This window comes from Tachyglossus aculeatus, chromosome 2 (genome assembly GCF_015852505.1).
Source record: "Tachyglossus aculeatus isolate mTacAcu1 chromosome 2, mTacAcu1.pri, whole genome shotgun sequence".
In the NCBI taxonomy this organism is placed as follows: domain Eukaryota; kingdom Metazoa; phylum Chordata; class Mammalia; order Monotremata; family Tachyglossidae; genus Tachyglossus; species Tachyglossus aculeatus.
Genome location: NC_052067.1, coordinates 38300890 through 38327650, shown reverse-complemented (window position 1 = coordinate 38327650; position 26761 = coordinate 38300890). Strand labels below are relative to the sequence as shown.

General features: G+C 42.1%; 1 protein-coding gene across 3 annotated transcripts in view; it reads right to left on the bottom strand.

Moving 5' to 3' along the window:
- Positions 1-25335, bottom strand: part of CTNNB1 (catenin beta 1) — a 39787-nt gene extending 14452 nt beyond the window's left edge. For all 3 annotated transcript variants that reach the window (XM_038772768.1, XM_038772786.1, XM_038772777.1), the window contains exon 1: positions 25274-25335. The gene's annotated coding sequence lies outside the window, so the exon portion shown is untranslated. The remainder of the gene's footprint in view (positions 1-25273) is intronic.
- Between the last annotated feature and the right edge of the window lie 1426 nt (positions 25336-26761).

Below are 26761 nucleotides of genomic sequence, written 5' to 3'. Positions count from 1 at the left end.
CACTTATTTACCAAGATGAAGAAATTAATATCTCCCTGTGTTGAGACACAATGGGAGTCAAATGCACTAACAACTCCTTGTGACAAATGCAGTCATAACAATAAACCCTTTGCCCTCTGAGACACATCATTTTTAGTCTCCTATAACAATAATATTAAGCTTTCTTGACGGATTTCATGATTAGATTTAAACCTTGTACTTTCATTTCTGCATTTTAGAAAATATACACAGTTGGACAAATAACTATAAACTCACTGGGTTGCCGCACTAGGATTTAACAGTTTAAAAAACAGCAACTGCAGCCTTACAACCTAACATGGAGAAGCAGCATGGCTTAGTGGAGAGAGGATGGGCTTGGCAGTCAGAGGTCGTGGGTTTGAATCCTGACTCTGCCACTTGTCAGCTGTGAGACTTTGGGCAAGTCACAACTTCTCTGCCTCAATTACCTCATCTGTAAAATGGGGACTAACACTGTGAGCCCCATGAGGAACAACCTGATAACTTTTTATCTACCCCAGTGGTTAGAACAGTGCTTGGCACATAGTATGTGCTTAACAAATACCATCATCATCACCATTCCCAATTTAGTAATGCGTTAATCAACTTCATACAGTAAATTACAGCAAATTAAAAAGCGTTATCCTTCTGATTCTTGCTCCAAAATTTAGATGGATTAACCCCTGCTGCCTTTACTACTTTAACTTTTATGAATCAGCATGGCTCAGTGGAAAGAGCACAGGCTTGGGAGTCTGAGGCCATGAGTTCTAATCTCGGCTCCGCCACTTGTCAGCTGTGTGACTTTGGGCAAGTCACTTCATTTCTCTGTGCCTCAGTTACTTCATTGGTAAAATGGGGATTAAGACTGTGAGCCCCATGAGGGACATCCTGATTACCTTTGTACCCCCCCAATGCTTAGAACAGTGCTTGGCACATAGTAAGCGCTTAACACATATCATCACTATATTATTATTATTAATAATTATTACTACTAAACCCAGATCTAGTTATCATAAAAGATTCTCATAAAAGGGAGAAATAGGGGCTAGAGACTATGCTCTCCCTTCTCTCCTTCCACATCCCAGCCGACACACTCCGGTCCTCTGGTGGTAACCTTTTCAATGGGCCTCCATCCCTCCTGTCTTGCAGACCCCCTGGCCCTCATCCTACCTCTGGCCTGGAATGCCCTCCCTCATCAAAACCGCCAATCACTCTTCCTCCCTTCAAAGCCCTACTGAAGGTGCACCTCCTCCAGGAGGCCTTCCCAGACTAAGCCCCCTTTCCCTCAGCTTCCCCTCCCTTTTGCATCACACCCACTTGTTCCCTTTGCTATCCCCCCTTCCCAGCTCCACACCACTTACATATGTATATATCTGTAATTTTACACACACACACACACACACACACACACACACACACGTTTACCTGTTTTGATATCTGTCTCACCCCTCTAGCCTGTAAGCCCACTGGGGGTAGGGACGGTCTCTACTGCTGTATTGTACTTTCGTAGCGCTTAGTACAGTGTTCTGCACACAGTAAGCACTCAATAAATACGACAATGAATACACAGACTCTCCCTCCAGCAACAATAAACTGTGGTTCTAAGACTCAGGACTGCGAACCAGCATACCAAAAATGTATACTAAAATTTCCATGGATTAAAAAAAAAAAAGCCCCACACTGGTAAACAAACTTACTTGAATATACAACCTTAATTTTAATGTGCAAATGGGTAAATATGAAGTTCTTTGGAGGAATTGACATCATATAATGCCGTGAGAATTCTTTAGTTTGGCCAGTTAACACTATGCCATTTCATTAGTTTATTTCTCCAGTTCCTAAGGTTATCGAGTGCTGTGTTGTTTTCAGTCCAATTAAGCACACCAGTCAGAATTAGCTGCAAGTCTTTTTTAAAAACTTCTTCAATTCAAAAGGTGAGCCCAGTAAACTGAGCATCACTTTGAAGGTGCACACTAAATTCTGCCATCACTTGGACTTTCACAGTGCATTTTCGTTAAAACGCTGCCAGGAAATTTGGGAACATTCTTTAGATAATGTGTTAGCTGTGTTGGAACACTTGTGTGCTCTCACCCAGCAATCACTGCAGGTATTACAAGTTTTTCCAAACGTGGGGTTTTGCAAAGACCCAGTACCCACGTTATAGGAGAACTTGGTATATGTACTACAAAGTTTAATTTAAACTGATCGCTAGAGGTTAAGCATTGATTTTTTTGTGTTTGATGATGCGTCTAACTTTGAAGATGATCACAAACATTAAAACAATCTACATCGCCAACTTTTGATTCAAAATAAAAACAAAAAACCCCAAAACTTCAAAAATGGGTGGGGCAAGTTCAGTGAGCAGAGGTGAGAGGGAGGAAATGAACCAGGGAGGTGAGCAAATCCTGGATAAGGGGCTGGGGGCGAGGGAGGGTGGGCATGCAGGGAAGGAGGAATAAATCTCTTTAATGTCCCGCTCTAACCCTCACCAAAGCCTCTGCACATGTTCAAAGAACACCCAGGTCACAGTAATAGAATAGACTGTTCTAGAGTGCTGGCGTGCTCTGAATGTCTAAACTGTTCTGATGCTTTAAACTTTGAAGATCAAGTGACAAACGAACCCATTGTATTCATAAGAAAGAGTTGCCTATGCTTTCTCCTAAAGGCTATGCCTCTGTGTCGTGGGGAGAGTACCTGCTAAACATGTTCAAATAAACTTGACATTTCTCCATCTCTACCATATACCATCAGCCACTGCTTTTATTACTGCAAATCTAAACTGACAACAACGAGAGCTATCTTCCACTCAGAATACCTTTCAGAGCTTGTAAGCAGCTCCTTAAAAACTGTGGCTGCCCGGTCCACAAACCCATCGCCTAAAAAAAATCAAAATTTTAGCCACCTCTAAGACAACGGATTGGAGCTCAATGGCTCCCTGACAGTCAGTGCCTGGGAGAGGAAGAGACAAAGGGAATGGAAGAGGAGCAGGGATTAGGAATACAGAAAAATCAGGAAAAAGGAAGTTTTGGGTGCAAGTTACCAAGCCTTGGAAGATAAGTTCAGCTACAGGGAACAGGACCAAGGGCACCCAGACATTTCTGGTAATGTTTTTGAAAACCATGTATTCTCTGAAAAAGTCCAACATCAAAGTGATCTCTTCTGAACAGAGTATAAAAACCACAGCTGTACATTAAGAAAGTAATTTTCAAATTCTAATAAATCCCAAGCCAGTTCTGCTTTCTAATCAAGTGACTGAGAACCTTCACAGCAAAAGTGCATTTGTAAAGAATAGCTCCATGTTAGTCATATTTTTATTTTTAATAATGTGTCACTTGAAAGTCTTAGATCAATGGCTCTTATGTGACCAATAAAGTAAACTCAAACTTAATAAAACCACAGAAAAAACAAAATCCTTAATCCGTTATTTACCTCGATACTTCCATTTCAAAACCATTTATCATGTTTAACTTATTTTGTTTTAATGTGCTGCCAGGGCAAAATATTATTTGAAAACCACTGCTCTATTTTTCTACAATTAAGCAGGATTTCAAAATGTTATCCTTTGAGATTTAGCCTACTGCTGATCTAGCAGTAAAGGACCACACTTTACCAATACTTTGAGAAGCATTTTTGAGGAGCTTTGAGGCAGGATATGAATTAGTTTTGTCATTTCAAAAGTATTTCCTTTCCTGTTTATCACTGACAGTTAAAGGGCATCATTATGACAAAAGAAATGGCTGACAATGACAATTCAAATTCTATTTAAAGCGGTATTTAATGATATTAAAGCAATTTTGATTTCTAACAGACAAAATGCCAAATCAGAAATTGCAGAACGAGGATTAAGATGTCATCTGCAAGTTGAACTCAAAAACACCACCTGAGAAAGCCTTGATGGGGGGACTACTGCCTAACTTCAAACCATAGTTTTATAAGCAGCATGACCTCTTCTTCATTCACCTTTATTTTTCTCCCTATTAAAGATCAATTCCATAAATGGAATTATTTGTGCTTTGGACTTTATTATACTAAAATTGCCTTTAAAAATTATCTTATATGTCCCTATTCCAATTCCATAATAAATGGAATATGTGTCAATCCCAGCATAGTTGCTAAAGTGGCCAACATGATTTACTAATCTAGCGTTTCTGGTTAAACAATGGGGTGGGGGGGGGGGGGAACTAAAGTGACTGATGTTCTGGAAAGCAGGATTTATGAGAAGGTCAAGGAATTATTATACTGTCAACACTATAAAATACAGTGTAAGGGTATTTCACATACATAAAACTGAAGTCTTCCAGAATGTCTGAGTTGACATAATCCCAAAATGAAATATGGTTGCCAGGAGGGTCCACTGACCACAGCTCTACAACCCATCAGTCAGAGGGGCGGGGAAGGACAAGACTAGAAGGATTAGAAGTCCAGATAGACAGGCTCTCTGCATGAAGCCACTGGGAGGGGAACTCACTGGCCGCGAGTTAACCCACTCAACTCCCCTCCAGCATGAGGGGAGGAGGGTCTCAGCAGGACACAGCATCAGCACTCCCTAGCACACTGACTGGGCATCTCCATTCTCCAGAACGGATCTCTTCTGGGAATAAAGGGGGAGGGAAGTGGAAAGGAGTTTCATTAAAAGTATACGTCTAACATATGTCAAACTATATGAAGCTGAAACATTCAAGTCAGTTTACAAGCTCTGGTAGATAGCATTTTAAACCCCACTGGAACCCCAGCACTTAGAACAGTGCTTGGCACATAGTAAGTGCTTAACAAATACCATTATTATTATTATTACTGTTATTATTATGAACCTACAGTAAAACTATTACATTCAGATTCCAAATTTAGGAATTCATTATATAATTTGGACCTGGTGCTACCTCCAGCATCATTCTTCTTTGTCCAAGGAAAGTAGGTTTTTCTCTTAAGAAGGAAGCTTTTGTCCTAAACTGTGGAAGACTCTCTCTCTCTGTCTCTCTCTCTCTCTCCTAACCTGCCTAATGTGAGTGTATTCAGTGGCATTCGGCATTCCTGCCCTTCAAACTTAAAAACACAAGAGACATAAACATCAACCACAATGCTGTACTAAAATTGCCTTTAAAAACAATCTAAGTGCTTACTGTGTCCACAGCATGAGCTAAGCACTGGGACAGATATAAAACTATCAGACTGGACACAATCCCTGACTCGCACGGATCTCTCAATCTAAGAGGGAGAACAAGCATTCTATTACCATTTTGCCATTTTATAAATGAGGAAACTGAGGCACAGAGAAGGCACAAGGCAGAACCACACTTAGAACCCAGAACCTGGACTCCCAGTATCATGCTCTCAAATGTTTCACTGATTCAGACTGGATGTAGTCCCTTTTCATACAAAGTTAGGTTTTACTGTAGTTTCAAGAATCCCCCATTTGGTCTTTTACCAGCACTTAAAACAAAGTAGGACAATTGGTTGAGTGATCACTTTTGCTCACTCACCTTCTGATGGAAGTGCTGAGGAGCAACAAGCAGAGGTAGTTTTCCTATCATATCTGTCCAGTGAGCTCTGCAAAGCATAAATGCCAACATTTCCACCTTTCCTCATCCTAGATAATGCCATTGCTCTTAGCCTGGAAAATGCCAAAGTTGGAAGAGGGTCAATCCTCAGGGATCTCACCTACACTGGGCTCTCCTACCCTGAGTCCTACCCTACACCCCCAGTAGTTATCACTTTCAAGTTTCCTATGTCCACGTGAAGCAGCACTAGGCTAGTCCCAGAAATCTCTCCAAACCAACCACCCCGAGGTCCTGAATTTAGGAATTGGTGGTGCTGCTACCATTGATTCCTGCCTCTCTTGCCACTGCTTATAGCTGAGGTTCCCCTCATTGAGCTGCTACTCAAGTCAGTGTAAGAGAAAATGGAGATGAAAGAGTACCGTGAGTCACTTTCCAGAAAGTTTTCCTCAATTCCCACACTTGTGCCATCAGTGTATCTATCAAACCTGGTCTGGTCCAGATCAGGAACTGTGTATCAGAAACAGGAGTAGCTCAGAAACTGCCCAAGCAGATGATTCACAGCCTTCCCAGCACCACCACTTGAGTCCAACTAAACTCACCCAACTGAATTAATTCCCAAGTTCCCCTCCTGTTTGCTGCCCTACACCCTCGTCACATGCATATAAAATGTGTTTTGTTTGGCTCTCAAAAGTCTTCTCTTTACGATTGATTATTCACAGCTTTAAATTAGTAGTATTATAGTGAAACATTGCTATGTTTTGCATATAAGCATAACCATAAAGCAGGTGTATTTCGAATTTTAACGAGTCCCTGCCATTTTCAAAAAACACTTTGCAGGGGAGAGAGCAAAGAAGTCTTCAGCCAAGAGAGAGTAGGGGGAAAGAGGATGAGTAAGGCCTAAGACCTAAGCCTCTTTGGTTGGATGCCAACTGGAGGAGACTTTTTTTCCCTTGCACCACTCTGAGAAACCTGCCTTTTAATCAAAGAACCAGAGGCCCTTGGGGTGGCAGTCTGCCCTGGAAAAGGTATCTTTTTTTTGAAATTCTTTACCAGCTGTATGTACTGCACTATTAATTGTAATGAGTAGGTTTTATTAAAGGGTTGGAACTTTTCACATGCTTATTTTAAAATGAGACAAACTTACTATTTTTATTGTCCAATATAGTAAACTTCATAAACAGTGATGTTATCGTCATGTACTTGGATCTATAGCCTTTGGGCATTTGATATCTGCCCCACTTTCAACCCCACAGTACTTATGCACACATCTGCATTTATTCATTCAATCATTTATTGAGCGCCTACTGTGTGCAGAGCACTGTACTAAGCACTTGGGAAGTACAAGTTGGCAACATATAGAGACGGTCCCTTCCCAACAAGGGGCTCACAGTCTAGAAGGGGGTATAAATTGTTCATATTAACGTCTGTCTCAAATTCGGCTGTACTGTTCTCTAAGCACTTAGTACAGTGCTCTGTACACAGTAAGCACTTAGTACCATTGATGATGTATATTTAGTTTACATTTCTCCTAGTGCTATGAAAGTATTTGCCATACTGCAGTGTTTTAATAAAGATCTGTAATGATGATAGAGACCATGAGTGATCTTTTAAAAAAAACCCAATCAAATTACTTGTAATTTCAATTCAGGTTGCTTGGAAAATGCAATAATCTGACTGATTTATACCAGACAGAATCAAGCTGAGAGAGAAAATACCTTCAACTCATTTAGATTAAACCAAAATGGCAAAAAAAATCAAGTGCACCCACAGCAAAACTGGAGAACCAATTATCCCAAGTTGTACGGCAAACTTACAACATATAATAACTTGAAGAAACAGCCCTTCCCACTCATTTTGTCCCACAATACTAGTGGCATCTTCTGAGACTAAGGGTTCTGATCTGAAACACTTGTTTGGAACGTGAAACAGCTTGGCCCAGTGGAAAGAGCATGGGCCTTGGGTTCTAATTCCAACTCCATCACCTGTCTGCTGTGTAAGCTTGGGCAAGTCACAACTTCTCAGTGCCTCAGTTACCTCATGTAAAATGGGGAGGTTTAGACTGTGAGTCCTATGGGGGATTTGGACTGTATCCAACCTGATTAGCTTGTATTTACCCCAGCATTTAGTACTATAGGAAAAAAAAAAAGGTTCAGATTCAGAAGTACTTGCTGATGGGATCAGAGAAACTGAAAGGGTATATAGAATAAAATTCAGTGCTGCCCTCAAGAAACATTCTCTCTGTATTTAGTTCAGGTAGCACTATTCTCTGCGTACAGGTCAGGAGGTAGGCAACAAGTTTCTTATCCAAGATTGTTCAGCAAGGAAGTGAAGATAACAGGACAGGAAGTCTACCAGTGGTTTTTCAAATTGAAAACCGAAATCTTTCCACATTATTTTCCATAACACAAAATCTTAAACTTCTATGCAAGGCATCTGAAGACAAAGTACAATAAATATCATGGTTTTTTGTCAAAGAAACCCCTAGAAATTGTAGTAGTTTTAAGATGCAAACAACCACTCCAGATTTTTCTTCCTCTCAAAAGGTAGTTTAAAAAAATAGATTTTCAGTGGCTCAACTGCTTCGGCCAATTTTTTTTTACAATAGAAAGAAATAACAAGCAGCATTCATATTCCCTTCTATTTGTCACTCCCATAGCAATTATGATACTAGATGTCACTCAAGTATGAGTGGAAGAAACTTCAGAGGAAGAAACTGAGGCACACAGAAGTTAAGTGAACTGCCCATTGTCACAGCAGGCAGGGTACTCAAGGTTTTGGCTAGAACACTGTTAGGGAATTAAAGGGTACTTTTCCCTCAAGTCTGTTTTGGTTGTAATGCTGAGGAGAGCCCTATAGATCCAATTCTCCTTAGGGCAGGATCTTGCAAGAACGTATCACGCAAACCATAGGAGAACATGGTACAGTTGACTTGCAAAGAGAGAAAACTGATCTTTCATTCCTTATGTATTTAGTGATCAGGAAGATTATTCTGACTTCACTGCTCATGTCCAGTTTTATGCCTATCTGAGCTAATTAAGCTGTGGAAGTAAAATTAAACTGCTGCATTTTTTCAGTAGTTGGGAGGAATTTCTCATTTGCGTACTTCAGCACTTTCCTACAGTGCAGGGGACTGGAACTCCACTTGGAAGGCTGCAAAGATAGTTTGAATGCAACTTTTTTTTCCAAGACTCCCTTGTTCCTTGCTCATACATGTGGAATTCATCTAGCAAATTGAGAACTTCAAAGTAAAACAGCTTTCCCATTCCCAACAACTTCACAATTACATTGTTTTTTTTTAAAGTATCAGGCACAGCTCAAGTCTGTTTACTTGCTGCAAGACATTTGGCAGTTTGTAACAATTATCCCCTCAATCCAACAAATTACAACCATCAATACTGTCTTCCATTAGCCTACCCATGGAAACTTCACCAAAACATTTCTAATCTTTGATTGGTTAGCATTCACCTCTGAGTTTAAACATGCTATACACCTTATTGCAGAAATCATACAATAAGTTTACCTGCCAGTATATTTTATCAAATGAGCTTGAGAATTAGATACACAAAATAAGAGGAACAAATGATCCTTAATCAACAAATGCAAAACCTAATACTTCAACAGATTTAGCTGCAGAGACCCAGTCACATTAACTGTTCTAGCTAGCCAAACACCTATTATAATAATAATTGTTATTATTAAGCACTTACTATGTGCAAAGCACTGTACTAAGCTCTGGGGTAGATAAAGGCTAATTGGACAGTCCCATGTGGCTCACAGTCAATCCCCATTTTACAGCTGAGGAAACTGAGGCACAGAGAAGTGAAGTGATTTGTCCAAGGTCACACAGGAGACAAGTGACAGAACCAGCATTAGAACCCAGGTCCTTCTGACACCATGGCCCAGACTCTATCCACTAGATCATGCTGCTTCTCAGACAAACGAGCACAGACAGGAGAGTGTAAGATAAATGTCTGTTGAATGGTCAGGCCCCCCTCTGACATGCAGGAATCTGACTGCCAGCCAACATCCTTGTTGTGTAAACATAGTAGATAAATGCTCTTCAAGAAAGGACAGGTAACAGAAGTCATCCTAATAAGGTAGTCAGTCAGTTTACCCTGCCCCGGTATTTCAGGCATCTCACACATACTCAGAGCTACTGTGCAGCAAAAGCAATGGATTCCTCAATGTTAAGTCCCATTCCTAACTTTAGTAGATAGTTAACATTCATACTGCCTTTAGCCAAACAGTCCTTCTCAAGGCAAGGAAGCCAGTCACAGAGCACCACAGCTACTTGTTGGATCACTAGAAGTCACCCCTAAAGCTCACCAAATCCCTTCATTTTGTTCTGAAAGTATGGAAAATGCTGCTGACACACTAGTCAACAGGGTTTCCAAAAGGAGAATCAGCTTCCCTTTACTGCAGGACACCTGCTGAAATAAAAAGCACGGGTGGCAACATTGTTCATGTAGCACTGTGAGTCTCTTTAGGCTTGGAAACCTCTTTATTTCAGGGGGCTCCACTCTGTAGACCAGAGGGGAAGACTGAGCAGGAGGGGGATTTGAGAAGCTGCCCAGGGACCTGAGGGAGTTCTACTTTAACCCTAATTCCTTTCCCATGCCTCTCCCCGCTCACAAGGCAATCAATCCTCATAGATCCCTGAGGGTTAATGGACAACCTAGTTTCTGCCCCTCAAGTGTCCTCTACCTAGCCAGAGGACATTCTGGTTCTTGTTTTGTTTGTTCTTTAATTTGTGTGGTTCTCTTTTGCTCAGGTTTAACCAAAAAAAGGCCTCTGAATAAACTAAACCATGTTTACTGACAATAGGAGAATGACAGATAATCTAACTAAACTGTACCTAATTCCCTTGCCTAGAAATTGAAGTCATTCCCTTGTGCTAGATCCCAATCTCCAGATGAGGATTTTGTCTCCACCAGTAAACTGGTATCTTGAAACCCTTCCTAATTAAACACAGCATCATCACCAGTCAAGTGCGAAGCAAGGAAAGGAGCACTCGACAGACATTTTTAACAAAAGCAGTTGCTATATAAAAGTTTCCATCATGTTTATTTCTTAATTCGGCCCAAAAAGTACATGCCAAATCAAGAATCCCCAAGGACAAATGCCTTTAAAAGAACCATTAAACTTCCTCACCAAATTATCAGTACACCTCTTTACTGGGTGGGAAAGTCTGGCACATTCTTAAAATGCCAAATTCCCCTTTAGTGTTTCCAGGGTTAATGACAAATCTGTTTGTGGCCCAGGGGCAAGAGAATTCTGAAGTTTAAAGATGTGCCCGTAAGCTCACTGAGGGCAGGAAATGTCTGTTATAGTGTTGTGTTGTACTCTCCCAGGCACTTGGTACAGTGTCCTGAGCAGAGTAAGCTCTCAATAAATACAACTGTCTGATCTGCCTAAGTAATTTCTACCTGTAAAGGCCTCATTTCACACAACCTCTTAAGGAAAACGAAAGCAGCAGAATAAACTTTATGGCTCAAGATTCCTTTGGTCACCTCACAGTTTTTTTGAAGACTGGAGGGATTTGTTAAAATTTGAAACCTAGACCTCCATGTTGGAAGGTCAAGCACTTTCTGAAAAATGCTGTTACATTTTAAGAAATAGTCTGCTCATTTCTTGGAATGGGCAGCATGGACAGCATCTTAATAACAATGAGCAAAACAATGATATGGTATTAGTTTAGAGCTTACTATATGTAATGTAATGTAATAATGGCATTTGTTAAGCACTTACTTTGTGCAAAGCACTGTTCTAAGTGCTGGGGGGGATACAAGGTGATCAGGTTGTCCCACGTGGGGCTCACAGTCTTAATCCCCATTTTACAGATGAGGGAACTGAGGCTCACAGAAGTTAAGTGACTTGCCCAAGGTCACACAGCTGACAATTGGTGGAGCACTGTACTAAGCACAGGGTTAGATACAAGACATTCAAGTCATCCATATTTCCCTGTCCCACATGAGGTTCACAGTCTATGAGAGAGGGAAAACAGGAACTGAATTCTCATTTTACAGGTGAGGAAAGAGGCTAGCCCACGGTCACACAGCAGGCAAGTGACAAAGCCAGGATTATTCATTCATTCAACTGTACTTATTGAGCACTTACTATGTGCACAGCACTATACTAAGTGCTTGGAAAGTACAATTTAGCAGTAAAGAGAGACAATCCCTGTCCACAAGGGGCTCGGATTACAACCCAGTCCTTTGATTCCCAGGGTCCATGCTGCTCTTTCAAATCAGTGACTTTTTTTTTATAGCGTTTGTTAAGTGCTCACTATGTGCCAAACAGTGTTCTAAGCACTGGGGTAAATACAAGGTAATCAGGTTGGACACAGTCCCTATCCCACATGGGGCTCACACTCAATCTCCATTTTACAGATGAGGTACAGATGAGGCCCAGAGAAGTTAAGTGACTTGCTCAAAGTCACACAAGTGGCACGTGGTGGAGCCGGGATTAGATCCCTTGTCCTCTGGCTCCCAAGTCCTTGGTCTTCCCACTAGGCCATGCTGTTTCTTATTGGGCACCTATTGTGTGCAGAGTACTGTACTAAGCATTTGGGAAAGTATAACCTAAAAGTTGGTAGACATGATCCCTGCCCATATGGAGTTTACAGCCTACAGGGGGGAGACAAATATTAAAGTGGATTACAGTTAGGGGAAACAGAATATAAGAATATTTACAGTTTGGCCTTTCCACTAGGCCATGCGACTTCTCTACAGGCCAGCCCAGACAGCCAGGTAATGGTGATCCAGCCAGAGTCTAAGAAATGGGAAGTACAGAATGGACTGTTTTAGACACAGTTCACTGATTTCACATCTAGCCCATCTTTGGAGAACTAGAAATGATTTCTGGGCTCCCAAAGGAGGGAACAAAATACTTACATTTAAATACCTGGGAGCTTTAAAAATTATTCAAGGTTTGTAAGCAACGACCCCCCTGCCCAGTCACCCTTGCTCCTATCTCAACCACAATGGCAGAAATCATTGGAAGCAGCAATGGCCTAGTGAAAAATGCAGTCCTGAGAAACAGGATACCTAGGTTCTACTCCCTGATCTGAGACTTACCTGCTGTGTGACCTTTGGCAAATCACAACTTCTCTATGCCTCAGTTTCCTTAACTGCAAAATGGGGATTCAATACCTGTTCTCCCTCCTATGTAGACCTTGAGTTCTGTGTGACAGAGACTGTGTCCAACCTGATTATTTTATATCTACCCCAGTGCTTAGCACATGGTAGCAGTAATAATTATGGCATTTGTTAAGCACTTACTCTATGCCAGGCACTGTACTAAACGCTGGGGTGGATACAAGCAAATCCTGTTGGACACAGTCCCTGTCCCACATGGGGCTCACAGTTTCAATCTCCATTTTGCAGATGAGATCACTGGGGCACAAAGTGAAGTGACTTGCCCAAGGTCACACAGCTTACCAGTGGCAGAGCCGGGATTAGAACCACTACACCATGCTCCTCCTCATCATTATTATTATTACCATTAACATAATTCCACATCTGACGGAACAAGGAAGGTGAAAAACATCACCCACCTTCAGAAACTACAAGACAGTTTAGCCTCGATAGAACCATATGAAAAATTTTAAGTGTTCAATGGACCTGGCTGGGAGGATATTACCGTGCAGATTTTCCACTCAAAACTTAATTACTAACAAAACATTTTAAGGTATTGAAGCTTCGCTGTGCGTTCAGATCAATTCACCTCAAGGGCAGAAGCCGCAACTCATTTCTTCCTAATTTTCCAAGTACGTAGCATAGTACTCTGCAGGGTGGGTAATGCAACTGACCCACATCTTATTGCGGTGGTGGTCATGGAAGGGAGGGAGGTGGGGAGTCAGAAATAGAGGAGGGAGGGAGAGAGGTGGGGAGCCAGAAAGAGAGGAAGAGCTGTTGGGCTATGCCATTGGTGGTGGTTTCTGACTTAAAAACCGCCTAGGGCATTGCTCAAGGTCAACAGACCTAGCAGCAATCCTGAAAATTGGGTGCTAAAGACTGTAGCAGCTACTAAAGGGATTGCCTGCTGGGTTAGGGTGCTAAAGTACAGCATCGACACTGTGCTGAAGTCACTATATATAAATATATCTATATAAGCTCAAAGAATGATCTTTAGGTTCCTTTAAAAAAAAAAAGGCTACGAAAGTTCAGGTTTAAATTTCAAATTTTGGCTTTTTATTTGAATTTTTAATTCATCTAGCAACCCCTCTAGGGCCAGTGTTTCTTTAGTAATATTACTCCTTTCTGGCATTTGCACATTATGCCAACAGTAAGAACACTTGACATCCCAGCTACCAGTTGGCATACCTAGCAATACTTAAAATAACACTACTTTAAACTTAGGGTAGTGAACACGGCTGTCAATCAAAACTTACCAACTACATACTAATTTGAAATGAGACTCTGCTACATTGAAGAACCCTCGCACAAATGACCACAGAGGCCTTCAGAAATGTGGGAAGGAAACCCATGCTCTCTCAGGGGGGACCAAGAAAAGAAAAACCAATCAATTTTGAAAGTGATGTCTTCCACTTAACATACACATATCCTCTACAGTTGGTAGAAATAAGTAGACAATTCACCAAAAAGGCACTAAATTGGCTTTATCCACCAAAATAATATTCTTAAATTTGCTTATTTCCACTGGGAGTAAAAGAAATTAAAAGCAAATTTGGGGGTTAACCCTAACTTAAAAAAAAAAAAAAGGACTTATGGAGTACAAATTGGTTTAAGTTGAAATCTCCCCCAAAATCTACACCCAAGTTACAGAATACTTCATATTTTTCTCTTGGAATGGAGGCAGTGACTGTCAAAAAGGAGCCTCTCAGGCTGAGCCACAAACTGCAAATGCCTTCATTAGAAAATTTTCACCCAAGAAATAAGGTAACAAGGCTATGGGTGAAAGTCATTCAAGGCTGAGCCTCATCGAAGGAGGGCAAGGTCTCTGCTCATTCTCCAGTGACGTTTTTGTTGTATTTCCACACTCTTTCAACCACTTTGTACACTGCCCCTCAAATACTATTTGGGCTTGTGAGAAAACAATGTGTTTGCTGAAGGCAGGATGCATAGTGTTATGGGTGGGATTGACAAAGCAAGGAAGGGAAGGAAAGCACAATATGATCAGGTTCTCCTTTAACAAAAGTGTTAGTTGCCTGCTGTTGGTTCTGTGGAAAGAGCAGAGCTCTGGACACTGGGCGACCTAGATTCTAAGACTGGCTCTGCAGGTAGGGATATGTCCTTTGGGTCACCCGTGACACTCCACGAGGTCTCAATGAATCCTGAAAAATAGCTGGCTGACATAGGTAATGGAGCCCATCTGCTGGGTTACAGTGATGTGGCACAGCAAAGACACAAAGCTGCCATCAAGTCAGCCATACTAAATGGGTCCTGCACATCAGCCTGCCTGCCTACTTGCTTGTTGCCCTCCACGCCCAAGCAGCAACGTGACTGGCAGAGACAAGTGCCAGTGGCACTGGCCAAATGGCTGTCACTTTAATCAATTCCTTTATCCAAATTCCTGGTCCTGAAAGTCTCGGGGCTGAAAACTGTCAGTTGTTCTCAACTGCTGTGTGATCTTCGACAAGTCACTTAACTTCTCTGGGCCTCAGCTACCTCATCTGTAAAATGGGGGTTAAGAATGTGAGCCCCATGCGAAATGTGGACTGCATCCAACCTGATTAGCTTGAACCTCCTCCAGCACACCTAGTACTGTGCTTAGCACATAGTAAGTGCTTAACAAATACCATTAAAAAAAACCCAAAACAGATTCCTAGCAAACCTCATAGTAAATAAAACTTATGAGATGGTACACAATTATCATATAGTGTACTGCCCAAAACATTCAGTAAGAACACCTGCTACAGAAGAAATGGGTAAATGATAAATGGGACCCAGCAGACATATCCCTATTTGCAGAGCCAGGCTTAGAATCTAGGTCGCCCAGTGTCCAGGGCTCTGCTCTTTCCACGGAACCAACATAGCAAGAATTATCCTGAAGATGAGATCTGTAGTTTGATTTAACATCATCCATCCCTACAAGAGGATGGCTGGCTGGAGGCAGGGCCTGCCCAGGGGAGCTTCAGCAGGGGTACCAGGTGGTTTACCCCCAACCTCTCCTTTCCCTAAACCTCCCGACACACCACCTAGTTTGGTGGAGGCATTAGATTACTACAAATTTAAGAATAAGGTATTCAAATTCTTTTGGAACTGTGCTGCGATATACTGGAGACAAACTGATTCAAAAGCTACCTTAGTTCTCATCTAAAAACCATAATGAAATACTAACCTCTCTCAAACAAGAACACTGTTGATAGTAATAATCTCCCAGGAGGAGGAAAATCCCTGATCTGCTGAAGCCTCACCTTCAGCTATTCCGGTTGGTTACAGCTCACCTCTCAACATAGTGCTAAAGACATTAAACGAAGACTTCCTTGTTCAGGTAGTCTTGATGCACATTCAAGACCTGTCTAAGCATGTCTGAAAGATAACTGCCTTCAACCAGGACTTGCCTGTCTAATCTACCAAACAGGATCAGATAAGTCAAAGGAGTGGTCATGAAAGTATTAGAATCCAAAAGCGAACAAAGGATCCAAGGAAGTTTTTTGTTTGTTTGCTTTTTGTTGTTCTTTTGCTCTAACTGCAGCAACCCAGGCCAAAACAACAAACAAGCTTTCAGGAATTTATAATGCATGCTACTCTGCTGTTTTGATTTGCCCAAATTGTGGAAACAACAGTTGCTAAAAACGAAAGAGTGTAGTGTGCAATTGTTGCCCAATTTCAGTAAATTCAAATCCTCTGTTCCACGTACATAAGCCATAGCTTTTGCACCTAATTTGGCACCCATACCTTAGTTTTAATTTTTAGATTTAAATTAATGAAAACTAAAGTTTAGGTGAAACTTCTCTAAGTCCTAAATCAAAAGTAAGCACACTAAAATACTGTAGGTGCAATACTTTGAGTACGTGAGCAATAGCAACTCATGAAAATAGCTTTTTTTTTGGTTTCATTCACTCAATCGTATTTACTGAGCCCTTACTGCATGCCAAGCAGTGTCCTGGACCTAATATTCCTTCTCATAGTATATGGACTACAGAAGAAACCTACTCCAGTGCTCTGGGACCTTAGGTTCTCTTTTGGAAGCATTAGATCATTTCCCAAATAAAGTGACCTCCAAACATCAAATGACTTGTACAAAACTATCCCCAAAACACTCTTGAGATTTGTCATTCAAGGATTCCTTCAAAACTGCATTTACACAGAGACAACCTTTTACTTCCACCAGAAATTTCGCTTCAGCATGTTGGCTGTCAGTCCCTTGTCCCGCTATCCTTCCTCATTACTTTCCCTAAACTCCCACACTTTCCCAAAGGTATTATGTGAGTAGGTTGATAATGAGTGCCTACACAAGGTCACAGGGCAAAATTACGAATCTGTTTCAGTGTATCAAAGACACTTTCCAATCACTAGGAAGGTTATTTCGGTGCCATTTCCCCCAGCCCTCCACAGATGAGGAAAACAGCCTTCTCAATTTCAAATGACTCTGCCTTTTTCTACAGTATACATAATTAAGCTTTTTATTACATGACAATACAAGATGGAAAATTTACATTACAAAGAGTTACATCGGAATATCGATTTATGGGTTAATTGCTGTTCCCTATTTATCTGGTAAACTGCAGGTCACACTCCATAGTGAAGATACTTCTGTAACTGGTTATTTTTCCTGCTTCTTTAGATTTTGTGATGCAATTTTAAAAGTGCTGTACGCACTCTAAGCTTTCAGAAGGTAAGGGACTGAGGTATTTCCTCTATATAGTTCCATCGACACAAGTATGGACAATGATGATGGTGATAACAGTATGCTTCCCCATCCCCCAAAGAAACAACAAAAAAACACACACAAGGTTAGGATTGACTTTAAAATTCAGACGAGAATTGCCCAGCCAGAGGTTCCAACTGGGCTAACAATTCATGGTATTTGTTCTGGAACAGATCCTTCCAGAATTGTTTTCTAAACGTTATACTGTCACTTCAATTTTTTTTTAAAAACTTAGGTACTTCACTAACCAAAAAAGAAAAAAGTGAGTTACAATTATTACATTTAAAACTTGGCTAATTGGGGAACACCCAGGATTATTTGACACATACAGAGGTTACGTGCCTCTCCCTACCTTGCAGGGAATGATGTGACGATAAATAGGTAATGGATGTCAAAAGGTTATTTGGGAAATAAAAATGTCATTCAAACTCAAAGTATTATAGACAGTCAGTCATTGGATTTACAAACACACTTGGTTCCTAAAAAGACCACGTTAAGGGAGCCCAATTTTCTCATAGAAACACTGTTCAAGGTGGGGGACTGGTTCCTGAACTCACGATCAGCTATCCTAATAAACAAAATTACATGTTCAACTATCTGAGTGACATACCTACATTTATGTATTTTTGAATCAAAGCAGTTCCACAACAGGGTAGCTTGACTTACTTCATCTGAGGTAAAATGGACATGTTGACCCTTTAGGCTCAGTGTTCCCCTTCCCCCCGACACTGTAGCTTCTAAAATTATTTTTCCATTTCCCACCACTCTGGTTTTCCTCCCTAAGTCCCCCCTTTGCAACACCCCTCCACACACATACACCAGCTAGTGCCACAAAGGAAAGCCAAGACTAGGCATCCGTTTACAAATGTTTTAAGTGCCATTTGTCTTGAATCAAGGAACAACCTGTACTGGTGACGGATTGTATGTAGAACTGCTATGAAAGGCCGTAACATTATAATTTTTTGGCAGCATATCACAGTTCAAAGTTCAAGTTGTATTTACCGTGTACTTCTATGTGCAAATGATCCTGTACCAAAGTGAGCATTCATTTTTCCAGAGACTAAATAATTTATATCTTAACTACTCTAAAATGTTTCAATGCGGCTTGCCCAGAGATAAGGATATCTCTGATTTTTTATTTAAGATGAACTTTGGAATAGTTTCTCATACCTCCTAGAATCGATACTCACAGGAGGGAGGAATTTGGTTAGGCGGTAGAAGTGGGTCGCTTAAATAACCCACAAGTCTCAAATGTCTTAGTGGGAAGGCTAAAAAAGGCCATGATTTAAGGAAAAAAAAATGAATAAATGATATCAAAGCTACAAAGTATTTTCAGAAAACTACCTGAAAATTCCATTTTGGTCCGTGGGTGGTTTTTCACAGTAATCTTTATAAACAGACTTTTAATATTTTGGTTTGTCTACAAGAATGAAAAGCTTGCTGATGAGGTGTTCAACAAATTGTTAAAGGTATGACAAATTATGCCTAAATGCTAACGGAAAGCATTCAAACACTAATATCAAGTGCTCAACAGATGTCACAATTATTCTATTATGGAGGGGTTATTCAAGACAGTTGCAAAATCTTGCCCAGCGCTAGTTAGCACGTGTTTAGCATTATTTTGGCCACTGGAGGGCACCCACATTGGTCAAAGAAAAAAAATAGAAATATGCCCCACAACTCATTTTCTTTCACCTCAGGTAGTTTCAAGCAATCCACAACAAACAATACACATCATTAACCCATCTACCTTTCCTCAGGAAAAAAGAAATGATCAACTTAAAAGCTTAATAACAGCTGCACACAACTTCTGATAGTTACCCTCCTTTAACCTAAGAATGTGGTTAATAAGGATTCAAGCTTCCCTAAGGCTGGATCCTTTGAAAAACGCCTGATACGAAATACCATAACACAAAATTAAAATAAACTATGGATGATGTACTATCGGGTATTATCAGGCTGAATCTTGTAGGAACTACCAAGAAAACATCTAAGCACTGCAACAGCTTTATTCAGGTTACTTTGGGAAAGTTAGAACTCTATCCTTAAAACTAAGATGATTAAATACAGTTTAGTCAAAAAAGTCTCACTGACTTTCAAGCTCATAAATGAGCAGCAGTTTCCTAATTGAATCTCTTATCTTCCTCAGGTTCTCTCTCAAGGTAACCCAACTTGATTAAAAAAAATATATATTTGTGACTCTAATGAGAGTGCACTGTTACTTTGGGATGCTACCAAGTGATGGTGAGAGCAGAACTTGGCTGTGCAGTGCCCTGGGACCCATGAAAGGCTGCTACTACCCCAAACGTCTGAACCAAGCAGCTCTCCTCTGGTCCCTCTGCAATTTCTTTGGGGGAATCGAGAGGGAAGGCGAAGAGGAAGAATGAACGCAGTGCAGACTGCTTGCCTGATGTATTCGCAGGAACTTCAGATAATCAAGCATCCTCACTGTACGGAGGTAGAAAGGCCCACTACAAATACTCCAAATTATGCTTAGAATTACAACCACACTACATAGCTGATCTCTGTAGTGTGATCATTTCTCAAAACCAAACTGGTAGACTTTCGGGGCATTCACCTCCCACGGGTCACACTGATCCCAGGAAGTGAACAACAAGGCTCCGGGGGAACGGTGAAATTAATAACAGCATTAAGAATTATAAAAGTGTTGTACTAGCCTGTTACAAGACAAATGCCAATGCTTTACACAGACGTCATACAATTTAAAATCCAATGTCATTAAGTCTTGATTTCATACATGACAACTGATTAAATGAAGCACAACTTCAATTAAGTTACTGTAAAAATTTTGCCAAAACTCTTATACCTAATAGAACATCCTACTTGGTTGTAAGCCATATCATGCAATGGTTTTTAATTATAAGGAGGGTTTTTCATGTTTATTTTACTAAGTTGGAATTTGGCTGACAATGAAACGAGGTAGTTTTTGAGTCAAATCAATGTGACATTTGCAATTTCTCCCCTCATCTTTACTGTCCACCTGAAAAAACACATGCAATTTTAGTGCATTTTAAAAGCAGTTAGCTCTTTTTTAAACAAAACCTTGAACACATTTGCCAGGACAATTACAAAAATGCACTAAGTCGGAGCACAAGTTTCAAAACCCTACTTATTTACTTGCTCGTTTAAATCATGAAGTACTGTACTCTGCACAAATGCCCCATTATATGCACACTCCCGAAACAAGTATCGTAATCTACATCTTTTGAACAAATGTTAGTTCACTCTGACTTCAATTTCAATAGACTGCTCCTTTCCTGTGCCTTTAGTTAAAAATGCCACTTACTGCCGAACGTTGGTATATAGGGGTTTCAAGAGAGGTTATTCCTACCAGAGAGTACCGACTGTCGCAGAGCAGAGCAAATATTTTAGATGCGATTAAATCCCGAGCACAGCTTATTAGTTAAGTGAACAAGCCAAATACTGAGGAGTCATTTTAGTTAATTCTACACTCCCAACAAACCACAAAAACTACAACAGTCTGGATAGGTTACCAGTCTTTGAAGACTGGAAAGTTTCAGTACTACAAACTTGGTTTCACTCTCAAATCTCAAAGTTTCTTCGAAAGTTCCAGCCTTAAGTAACCTATGCAATCTGAGGAACGCTTTCTTGTTTTCAAAAGCCTTCACTTGCCGCTTTAACACATTTGGGATCAGTTATTGTAGCCTCGCACACGCAAATCACCGAAGCATCTATGCCCTCGTTTTAAAGATGCTAATAACAACCTAACTGGGGAAAATTACCACTGAATCTCCGGACGCTTTTACTGTGGGGATAGGTCAACAGGCGATAGAAGTAACTACCCAATCCAATGTAGGAAAAATCCGGTCGACACCGCATAAAACGGGATGGCGAGCACAAAATATTTAATGTCAGCCAGAGTAAAAGTAAAGTCTCTTGAAAAGGAGATGGTGAGGAAGGGGGAAAGGAAGCGAGGGGGAAGAAATCCATCAACTGCTTGGTACTGAAAACGTATTTTGAAGGGATCGGATAAAGGCACAACGATAGTTCTCATCAAGCAATCCAAAGAAAAAAAATACATGTTGCATTAAAACTGGATCCATCGCATCGGAGGAAATCCTCCAAGTCAGTCTAGCCTGGGCCCTTACTATTCATGACACAAAGCTCCCATTTCACTAAAACTCCTCCTCGATTTCCTTCTGCCGACCTCTGCATACCAACAGCCCGGCCTCTCTCCATTCACCGCTCACATTCTTTGGGGGAGGGGAGACCAAGGATGCCTGGGTTAAAACTAGCAGAAAGGTTGCACAAAAATGGGAAAAGGGGGGGGAAGAGTAAAGGGGGATTTGGGGAGGGGACGGGGACACGGGACGAGAGAGCTGTAGATCTACAAGTGGGGGAGTTTCAGGAAAAATCTGGGAAGAAAACAGTCTCCCCTACACACACACACACACACACACACAAAAAAAAAAAAGCACTCGAGGCTGCAGCCCGGTATCGAGTTTCACTTATTTAGCACGGAAATCGACGAGACACAAAAGAGCTTTCCAAAGTTTCCCAGCCACTAACGGCGGACCACGGCGAATACCGGGTGGGGAAGACGCTTTTAAGAGAGGAAGCGCCGTGGAAAGAGCACGAGCTTTGGAGTCGGCGGTCGCGGGTTCAAATCCCGGCTCTGCCAATTGTCAGCTGTGTGACTTTGGGCCAGTCGCAACTTCTCTGGGCCTCAGTGGCCTCATCTGGAAGATGGGGATGAAGACTGTGAGCTCCCCGCGGGACAACCTGATCCCCTTGTAACCTCCCCAGCGCTTAGAACGGTGCTTTGCACAGAGTAAGTGCTTAATAAATTCTATTTTTTTAAAAAAAAAAAACAACTCCAAGTCGGGTGGGAAAAGCGTGCAGGACCAGAAGGGCTGCCCCTGCCCGTGCAGCACGAGAAGCGACACGACTCTCCCAACTGTAGCCCACCCCTTGAAGTCTGATAACAATAACAATGATGACGGCATTTATTAAGCGCTTACTATGTGCCAAGTACTGTTCTAAGCGCTGGGGAGGTTACAAGGTGATCAGGCTGTCCCACGGGGGGGAGGGACTCAGTCTTAATCCTCATTTTCCAGATGAAGTCACTGAAGCCCCCCCTTCTCGACTGTGAGCCCGCTGTTGGGTAGGGACCGTCTACTATATGTTGCCAGCTTGGACTTCCCAAGCGCTTAGTACAGTGCTCTGCACACAGTAAGCGCTCGATAAATACGATTGAATGAATGAACGAGGCCCAAAGAAGTGAAGTGACTTGCCCCAAGTCACACAGCTGACCACTGGGATTTGAACCCACGACCTCTGACTCCAAAGCCCGGGCTCTTTCCACTGAGCCACGCTGTTTCTCCTGATTGGGGAGATATAATTTAATTCAATCGTATTTACCGAGCGCTTACTGTGTGCAGAGCACTGTACTAAGCGCTTGGAAAGTACAAGTTGGCAACATACAGAGACAGTCCCTACCCAACAGTGGGCTCAGTTTAGAAGACAGAGACGGTCCCGAGAAGCAGCGTGGCTCAGTGGAAAGAGCCCGGGCTTTGGAGTCGGAGGTCATGGGTTCGAATCCTGACTCCGCCACACGTCTGCTGTGTGACCTTGGGCAAGTCACTAACTTCTCTGAGCCTCAGTGACCTCGCCTGCAAAATGGGGATTAAGACTGTGAACCCCACATGGGACAACCTGGTCACTTTGTATTCCCCCCCCCCCCCCGGCGCTTAGAACAGTGCTTTGCACAAAGTAAGCGCTTAACAAATGCCAACATTATTACTCATTCAATCGCATTTATTGAGCGCTGTGTGCAGAGCACTGTACTAAGCGCTTGGGAAGTACATTCAATAATATTTATTGAGCGCTTACTGTGTGCCCTGTACTAAGTCCAAGTTGGCAACATAGAGAGACGGTCCCTACCCAACAGTGGGTTCACAGTCTAGAAGGGGGAGACAGACAACAAAACATATTAACAAAGTAAAATAAACAGAATATGTACAAATAAAATAGAGTAACAAATACGTATAAACAGAGTCTTGAAGGGGGAGACAGACAACAAAGCATATTAACAAAATAAAATGAATAGAATAAATATGTACAAGTAAAATAGAGTAACAAATACATGCAAACAGTCTTGAAGGGGGAGCCAGACAACAAAACACATTAACAAAATAAAATGAATAGAATATGTACAAATAAAATAAACAGAGTAACAAATACGTGCAAACACAGTCTTGAAGGGGGAGACAGACAACAAAACATATTAACAAAATAAAATAAATAGAATATGTACAAATAAAAAAAGCAGAGTAACAAATACGTACAAACAGTCTTGAAGGGGGAGCCAGACAACACAACATATTAACAAAATAAAATAAATAGAATATGTACAAATAAAAAAAACAGAGTAACAAATACGTACAAACACAGTCTTGAAGGGGGGGCCAGACAACAAAACATATTAACAAAAGGAATAGAATATGTACAAATAAAATAAACAGAGTAACAAATACGTACAAACACAGTCTTGAAGGGGGAGCCAGACAACAAAACATATCAACAAAATAAAAGGAATAGAATATGTACAAATAAAATAAACAGTAACAAATACGTACAAACACAGTCTTGAAGGGGGAGCCAGACAACAAAACATATAAATATGTACAAATAAAATAAACAGAGTAACAAATACGTACAAACACAATCTTGAAGGGGGAGCCAGACAACAAAACACATTAACAAAATAAAATGAATAGAATAAATAGGTGCAAATAAAATAAACAGAGTAACAAACACGTACAGACATATACACAGGTGCTGTGGGGAGGGGAAGGAGACGGAGAGGGACAAGCCACGTAACTTCTCCGGGCCTCGGTTCCCTCATCTGTAAAATGGGGTTGAAGACTGTGGGCCCCCTGGCTGTGCCCCGCTCACTCCAGCGCTTAGTACAGAGTCGGCGCTTAAAAAATACCAGCCTCACCCCAAGTGGGCCTCAAAAGGGCCCTCCCTCCGTTGGCTGGCACCAACTTCTAGACTGTGAGCCCGTTGTTGGGTAGGCACCGTCCTCTCTAGGTTGCCCACTTGGACTTCCCAAGCGCTTAGTCCCGCTCACTTGGCCTGGATCCACCGCAGCGCTTAGTACAGAGTCAAAACTACCAGCCTCACCCCCAGTGGGCCTCAAAAGGGGGCCCCCCTCCCGTTGGTTGGCACCAACTTCTAAGAGTGTGAAGTAGGGACCGTCCTCTATGTTGCCCACTGGGGCTTCCCAGGCGCTTAGTACAGTGCTGTGCACACAATAAGCGCTTAATACGAATAAAGTGATGGGATGGCAGGGATCATCATCATCATCAATCGTATTTATTGAGCGCTTACTATGTGCAGAGCACTGTACTAAGCGCTTGGGAAGTACAAATTGGCAACATAGAGAGACAGTCCCTACCCAACAGTGGGCTTACAGTCTAAAAGGGGGAGACAGAGAACAAAACCAAACATACTAACAACATAAAATAAATAGAATGGGGGTCAGGCCTGGGCCTCGCCCAACCCGGGCCTCCTTCATTCATATTTATTGAGGCGCTTACTTTGTGCAGGGCACTGTACTGAGCGCTCGGGAAGCCCAAGTGGGCACCATCTAGGGCCGGCCCCTACCCAACAACGGGCTCCCAGTCGAGAAGGGGGAGACGGACGACGAAAAAAGAACATGGGGACGGGTGTCGGGATAAACAGAAATAAAGCTAGATTCATTCCTTCGTATTTACTGAGCGCTCACCGCGTGCGGGGCACTGTACTGAGCGCTTGGGAAGGACAGGCTGGCAATAGAGAGATGGTCTCACAGCTCCTATAAAAGTGGGTCACAACACACTATTAACTAAATAACTAAATAATAAAATAAATAGAATATCTTCCCCCCTCCTTCCCTGAGGAAGTTTCGGTCTCACCCTCCGCCTGGGGCCACGGTCCGTCGGCCTGTCGGTCCGCCCTCCGGCCCGCCACCCACCGACAGCCTTAAAATGGCGCCGCGCAACCCGCTCTTATAAGCGCCGCGCCGCCGGATCCTGCCGCCGCCGCCGGCGCGGAGCGATCTACTGAGCGCGCGCGCGCGAGGACGAGAGGACGGAAAGTAGTCCCCAGGCGGCGCGCGCCCCTTCCCTCACGCGGTGGGGGGGGGGGGGGGGGGGGGGGGGAGGAGCGCGCGCCCCTTCCCTCACGCGGAGGGGGCGGAGGGGGGGGAGTGATGCGGCCCGCGCGGGCGGTGATGAGGCCCTGCGGCCTCCTCTTCCCTTCCTCAGGCCTGCTGAGGAAAACCCCCCTCCCCACCGCTTAGCACAGTGCCTTGCACGTAGTAAGCGCCTAATAAACGCCATTCTGAACAAAAGCTGCAGCCCTGTAGCAGTGTTTACCAGAAGTTTAGTTCATTCATTCATTCGCTCGGTCGTACCTCCTCCAGGAGGCCTTCCCAGACTGAGCCCCTTCCTTCCTCTCCCCATCTTACCTCCTTCCCTTCCCCACAGCACCTGTATAGATGTATATATGTTTGTACATATTTATTACTCTATTTATTTTATTTGTACATATCTATTCTATTTATTTTATTTTGTTTGTGTGTTTGGTTTTGTTCTCTGTCTCCCCCTTTTAGACTGTGAGCCCACTGTTGGGTAGGGACTGTCTCTAGATGTTGCCAACTTGTACTTCCCAAGCGCTTAGTACAGTGCTCTGCACATAGTAAGCGCTCAATAAATACGATTGATGACGATGATGACTGTCTCTATATGTTGCCAATTTGTACTTCCCAAGCGCTTAGTACAGTGCTCTGCACATAGTAAGCGCTCAATAAATACGATTGATGATGATGATGATGATTCCCTTCCCCACAGCACCTGTATATATGTATATATGCTTGTACATATTTATTACTCTATTTTATTTGTACATATCTATTCTATTTATTTTATTTTGTTAGTGTGTTTGGTTTTGTTCTCTGTCTCCCCCTTTTAGACTGTGAGCCCACTGTTGGGTAGGGACTGTCTCTATATGTTGCCAATTTGTACTTCCCAAGCGCTTAGTACAGTGCTCTGCACATAGTAAGCGCTCAATAAATATGATTGATGATGATGATGATGATGATTCTATTTATTTTATTTTGTTAGTGTGTTTGGTTTTGTTCTCTGTCTCCCCCTTTTAGACTGTGAGCCCACTGTTGGGTAGGGACTGTCTCTAGATGTTGCCAATTTGTACTTCCCAAGTGCTTAGTACAGTGCTCTGCACATAGTAAGCGCTCAATAAATACGATTGATGGTGATGATATTCTATTTATTTTATTTTGTTAGTATGTTTGGTTTTGTTCTCTGTCTCCCCATTTTAGACTGTGAGCCCACTGTTGGGTAGGGACTGTCTCTAGATGTTGCCAATTTGTACTTCCCAAGCGC